The sequence below is a fragment of the Pinus tabuliformis genome, chromosome 7 (genome assembly GCF_031772625.1).
Source record: "Pinus tabuliformis cultivar Carrire ecotype Pingquan chromosome 7, CPIR1, whole genome shotgun sequence".
Lineage (NCBI taxonomy): Eukaryota > Viridiplantae > Streptophyta > Pinopsida > Pinales > Pinaceae > Pinus > Pinus tabuliformis.
The window spans coordinates 1,692,401,956-1,692,408,887 of NC_142293.1; the positions used below are offsets into that span (position 1 = coordinate 1,692,401,956).

Below are 6,932 nucleotides of genomic sequence, written 5' to 3' on the forward strand. Positions count from 1 at the left end.
TTGGTGACAATTGAAGCTAAAAAATATTAAAGTCAAAATTGTTGCATGGAGAGTTCAAAATATGTAAAAGACTAGGAGCGAAAATTGTTATATGGAGTGCTTACAGATGTGATTCTACCACTCTTATATTCTATTGGATGAACAATTAACTGCATGAAAGTCTTTGTGTTTTCTTCATATTCATGCAGGTATGTGACAGTTAGTGAGGCCAATGGAAGAGAACTTTTCTACTATTCTGTGAAGTCAGAAAGTAATCCAGCAAATGATCCACTTCTTCTTTGGCTTGAGGGAGGTCCTGGTTGCACTGGTTTCACTGATTGTCTATGAGATTGGTCAGCTATGGGAATTCTTGCTCTTATTATCTATTTCAATGCTCAAAGTTGCTATTTACTGAATGAATTTTGATCTTGTACACATTAAGTTTTCAAATTGTGTAATATGGCCATGGGAACAGCTTGTTCAAATGGCTAACTGTAAGCTCACTTTTACCCAAGTTGTTGGAATTGGCACCCAAAACCGAGTCAACTGCTGTTCTGGAGGTATGGTGCCTGCCAAATTATTGCCCTCCAGGGATCTGCACAAGAAGGTATATACTTATGCGAGTGCATTTAAAATAATCAAAAGGGAGACATGCTAATGCATTTGTTAATAATATCCAGCGTCGGGCTCGATCAAAGTGCACCAGATTGGATTTATCTTACATTATGGCAATGTTTGACAAATTTCCAATTTCATTGGGAATGGCACCACTAAGCCAATTCAAAGCCAGATCCAAATTCTGTAGATTCTTTAGTTGACCAAGTTCTCTCGGTATGGTACCCAGTATATTGTTTGCACGAAGGTTCCTGCATAAGATACCAATTTGCTCGAGGTTGTTCATGTCAACAGCTCGACAAACATATTCATATTTCTAGACTAACTTATAACTGTACAAAAACTTGGCTCATGTGCAAGCTTCATTTGAGTAATAGGCACTTACAGGTCTGCGGCGAAGCTAGAAGGGCCAATTCTGGTGCTAGAACCCCTTTAAGAGATGAGTTTGGAAGATTTCTGCATATAAATTTTTTAAACTTATTCAAGTACTTTGAATCTCAAGTATACAATGCATCAAAAGAAAACAACTGATTCAAACAACTTGGAGAGACTCAACATCAAATGTTCTTTCAATTCTACTCATTTTAAATTAAAAATGGATCTGTGATTCAATTCATCATGGGATTCTAGGTCGCACAACACCAGGACTTGGGACATGCAAGAGACGTGGATACGAACGTCCAACACAGGACACAGCAACATTCGAAATGTGACAAGGATATATATATATTCAAGAATTTAGAACATTTACAAAATATTAATATTGATGCAACTAATTCCTACATCAAACATACAAGAAATTGGAGTATTCAAGAATCAACACACATAAAATAGTAGTTTAGGAGTTAGAACTACAGCTTTCTCATTGAGTCCCTTGATGTCATCGAAATCACAATGTATTACATAGACACTAATATTACAGGTAAACATGCCAATGGAAAAATACAAAGTAGAGAAGATAGCAGATACGGTGGATATGTTCTTTCTTGAACTTGGTGTCTTGTTATAGCAAAGTGGTTTGCTCTAGAATGTGCACACTATTTTTTGTGTTCTAAATTGACTCTCTATTATCAATGCAACTAGATACAATGATCATCTGATTGCCCTCATTTTTCTAGGGAAAATAAAGGTTCCCTGGAAACACAAACTGACTTTCACCAATTTAAGAGTGACATAGTGGGTGAGTTCTAGGCACCTGCCAAAACATGGTCGAAATTTTTGTGCGCTTTGCAGGTTTGACAAAAGCAAAAAAAGCATCCTGCAACTTCGGAGTGCAATAAGATTTGCAAATTCTGTAAACAAACTTTAGAGAAATGTAGTTTGAGAAGTGTTATTTTCCTGATAAATAATTGGATTGCTCAAAATTTTACAAGGTTGAAGCCAGGCATAGAAGATCCAACTATAGAGCTTCATAGGGCAAATGGTTGCATATACAAAGCCATACATTCCCAAGTTCCAAGTTCTCTGTACAATTAACGCTTAGAAGCCATCCAATTAAAAGGGAACTAGGGAGGGTACATTGTCACCTATTGTATACTCCCTCTGCACTTTGGGCTAGTGCTTTTCTGCCCTCAGGAGAGATCCTTATGTGATCTAAAGTGCAAAAAAATGACTTTGACCAACAAAGACACTTGGTATCAGAAAATTAGTTTACTGTAATTCAATTGTTACACCTAAATTCTGCTGAGAAATTGATGGGACATCAAGCTAATGTTCAGATCAGCTCTTATAATCATTAATTTGCTAAAATTCTTTGTGCAAATCTGCTCTCAAACACCTCAAATCTGCAGACCCACATGTAAATCTCCAAAAGCAACGATGAGAAACTCTTAAAATTTTGTTTGTGACTGTAGTGCCTTGAATTCTGTGGGTTATGGAGACAAGTGTAGAAGAAAATTAACTGAGCAGGAGTGATTCCCAAGGCCAACCAATTCAGAAAATTCCAAGTAATAAAAAACACCGACAAAATGAGAATTAGCCTCCAAGTAACTGTCACCTTTATCCAATGCCATGCATACAACGTTTAGAGATATTGACTTCAAATTCAAAGTGGATGTCAACAGTCAGATTACTTCAAAAGCACCTTTTCCCACCAAGTTCAATGATGCAGAAGCATCATCACCACCCCACCATGGTTGCAGCATCCCATGAACATTGAGAAGAGGTCAAGCGAGATAGCACTGTGGAAGAGACAGTGGGTAATTTTCGTCCCAGCATTCATCCTCCACCATCCAAATTCCCTTGCTTTCATCTGACAACCCACGGTTTCCCAGACCCAAGGATTCTCGTAGCCAGCTGGAACTTCTGTTTCAAGAGGATTCGATCAGTATTTCTAACGTTTACATTTTGAGCAGTCCAAGCTGTTAACAACCCCATGAGAAAATGACCATTTCCGCGTTGCATCATCTCTAGTTAGTTCCTTGTAATCAGCCACACTTAATTTGAATGATGGCTTTTCTGCTGCCAAAAGATAAAAGGCTTTATAAATTTCAGGAAGCCCAAGACCTAAAAAACAGTAAGAAGAGGAAGAAAAAAAATGTCTGGAACCGAACCCTCCTCCCATCACCCCCAACCCCTAAATGGATACTAAGAATAATAGATATTGAAAAAAAAGAAAAGAGTTTTCTTTCCATTTTGCCCATTACTAAGAAGTAACTTCCAGTAGGATCTTGGACTTTATAGAGTAAGCACCATGCTGTCTGCATAATGCAACTTGAAATTTCCAATAAAAAGATTAAAAACATTTCATCTTGTCTCTGAATAAAACGAAGAATGAATGAAGAAAAGTTACCAGATAGTTTCCAAAGGACCCACTGCAGTTTTAGCCTTGGCCCTGGACAAAGCTCCACTTGTAAACTCTCTAAATGATCTGCCTTTGAATAAAGTCTGCATGCATATCAAGATTAATAGGTGAGAGAAATTGGGATTCCCATATCAATATAAAGAGACAGAGCAGTCGGAGGATCAGCATTTTCTTCAAGTAAAATTTACTGCGGTGGGTTTAGTATGAAATTCTCTCTACTCGGTTCAGTAAATAATACTTAAATCATTGGGATTGAAATTTGAAATTGAAGATCTCCAATGTTCTACTCTGGAGTCTGTACCAAGGGTAGAAAAGCATACTTACTTGGAATGCTTTGCGCAGATTAGGAGCCTGAAAATTTTCTTTGCTGGGTAGTTTATCTAACTTTACTTCCATACTTTTCATAATTGAGGGATCCATGGTGCTCAGAGCCAATAGCTCTATGACTTGAAGTTATGGGATTTTCACACCCCACCTCAATTCTTGCTCTTATTATCTATTTCAATGCTCAAAGTTGCTATTTACTGAATGAATTTTGATCTTGTACACATTAAGTTTTCAAATTGCGTAATCTGGCCATGGGAACAGCTTGTTCAAATGGCTAAATGTAAGCTCACTTTTACCCAAGTTGTTGGAATTGGCACCCAAAACCGAGTCAATTGCTGTTCTGGAGGTATGGTGCCTGCCAAATTATTGCCCTCCAGGGATCTGCATAAGAAGGTATATACTTATGCGAGTGCATTTAAAATAATCAAAAGGGAGACATGCTAATGCATTTGTTAATAATATCCAGCGTTGGGCTCGATCAAAGTGCACCAGATTGGATTTATCTTACATTATGGCAATGTTTGACAAATTTCCAATTTCATTGGGAATGGCACCACTAAGCCAATTCAAAGCCAGATCCAAATTTTGTAGATTCTTTAGTTGACCAAGTTCTCTCGGTATGGTACCCAGGATATTGTTTGCACGAAGGTTCCTGCATAAGATACCAATTTGCTCGAGGTTGTTCATGTCAACAGTTCGGCAAACATATTCATATTTCTACACTAACTTATAACTGTACAAAAACTTGGCTCATGTGCAAGCTTCATTTGAGTAATAGGCACTTACAGTGTCTGCAGCGAAGCTAGAAGGGCCAATTCTGGTGCTAGAACCGCTTTAAGAGATGAGTTTGGAAGATTTCTGCATATAAATTTTTTAAACTTATTCAAGTACTTTGAATCTCAAGTATACAATGCATCAAAAGAAAACAATTGATTCAAACAACTTGGAGAGACTCAACATCAAATGTTCTTTCAATTCTACTCATTTGAAATTAAAAATGGATCTGTGATTCAATTCATCATGGGATTCTAGGTCGCACAACACCAGGACTTGGGACATGCAAGAGACGTGGATACGAGCGTCCAACACAGGACACAGCAACATTCGAAATGTGACAAGGATATATATATATTCAAAAATTTAGAACATTTACAAATTATTAATATTGATGCAACTAATTCCTACATCAAACATACAAGAAATTGGAGTATTCAAGAATCAACACACATAAAATAGTAGTTTAGGAGTTAGAACTACAGCTTTCTCATTGAGTCCCTTGATGTCATCGAAATCACAATGTATTACATAGACACTAATATTACAGGTAGACATGCCAATGGCAAAATACAAAGTAGAGCAGATAGCAGATACAGTGGATATGTTCTTTCTTGAGCTTGGTGTCTTGTTATAGCAAAGTGGTTTGCAGTGCCGGCAGCTTCTCCTATAGCAAAGTGGTTTAGAGTGCCGACAGCTTTTCCTCGAGCAGACAGAATAGTGACAGCGGTAGATGGACTTGGAGAAGGGGATGAACACCAAAATTGACGTTCTTCCCTTTTTCCTGTGACCTTTGTGGTATAAAAGAAGAACACTAAAATTGGAGAAACGACAATTTCACCTCCTTCATTCTTCTTTACCTACACAATCACCTACACAATATTAGAGCATTTTCCTGTGGCTGGAAGTGAAAAAAGGAGGTGAAACTGCTTTTCTAGTTCTGTTTTGGCTCCTTGCACGTCCAACACTCGAGACATGATACAGCGCATAGCAACCTCCCGTGAAGTGAAATTTGAGATTCAACCCTAACAGCTCTGGCCTAGACATCACTGACAACTAATGCTGAGAGTTACAACATTAAATAACAAGTTGTAGCGAGCTATAAGAACTCAGAAAATTTGTGCCAGCAAGCTTTAACGAGATGGTCGACCAGGGGAACAATCGAAGTAGTACCTGGTAGCAAAGGATTCAATGTAAGAATCTGGCGCTGGGATGTACAAAGTCAAGAATTTGAAAGCAACCAATATGAGTACACCAGCCAGAGTTCCTCTGGATCCTAAGCTATAAATAAAAGCTAATGACAATTTAACAAACTAATTCCAACCTGGAATGAAAGCAGTACATGAGTAAAAAGGGATTGTTTACCTTAATACTTCTTTTGGTGAATGGTATGATGCCGCAATGGAAACCGAGAGATATTAACCTTGCCATAAGAAAATGCGTAAAGATGGAAAATAACCTTTCCTTGTTTAAAAGAAGAGAGGATTGAAAATAATATGAATACCATGATGACTGGAGTTCGTGGAAGTCTACTTCGGCGACATCGAGAACTTGGTATTCGAGCATAGCAAGGGAATCTGGCTCCTTGACCAAACCTGCAACAAAATTTAATGGAGGGTTAGAGGAAGTTACGAACCCCAAAGTTTATAAATATGTATAGAATAAACCCAGGGTACATAAGAGTAATTACCTCTCAGTGATTTCGAACAACCAATCTCTCTAGAAATTCTGCAAAAGAAGTCCCAAGGGGTTCATGGAACGAAAAAATAAGAGATAAACCTGAGCAATTGCTAATCGGAAAGCTGAATGACAATGAAAATGCCCCCCAAGCATGAGACAAAGGTCAATTCGGACACGGGTTTGATATTGCACACAACAGAGGTTTACAGAGCTGAGTATGCATGACAAATGACCCGATGAAACGGTGGAGGGGGCAGGGGTAGTTACACCTGAACTGACCTGCGCTCACCTGGATCGTTCGATCTAACCCTAGAAACAGCAACAGGGATGATCGAGATATTTGGTAGCGGTCACATCATCTTCAAATCTCCTGAGGGATCCAGAGGAGGCAAGTCCTGACGCCCGCCTGGAGAACACCATTGGAGAAACCCTACCTCTGGAATGGCGATGGGCACTCCGCGCTCTTCATTACCCGGACCGGCGATTGGCCTCAGTGACATTTTTGATCGACGGTTGTGGTGTTTGTAATCGTCTAACATCTCATCGTACGGCGTCAGAGGAGGACACGTAGGCAAAATGGGGGATGGATCTCAGAGGGAAACGCCTTACGGCGTAATTATTATGAAAATGTCACTAAGTTTTGCAACCGGAATTTTTGGGGTAACAAGACAAATTAATTAGGCAGAAATTTAGTCACCGCCAAATTCCATATCAGTTTAAAATGTCACATATTTAAGAAAACTGGCTAGTTGCT

General features: G+C 38.7%; 1 long non-coding RNA gene across 1 annotated transcript; it reads right to left on the minus strand.

Moving 5' to 3' along the window:
- Positions 1 to 440: 440 nt before the first annotated feature.
- Positions 441 to 6,650, minus strand: LOC149255028 (uncharacterized). Its single transcript, XR_016267202.1, has 7 exons — positions 6,189 to 6,650; positions 6,003 to 6,093; positions 3,386 to 3,480; positions 2,591 to 3,054; positions 980 to 1,050; positions 702 to 845; positions 441 to 574 (listed from the first exon to the last, which is right to left on the minus strand). It is a non-coding gene; the product is annotated as an uncharacterized LOC149255028 (long non-coding RNA).
- Positions 6,651 to 6,932: the final 282 nt, after the last annotated feature.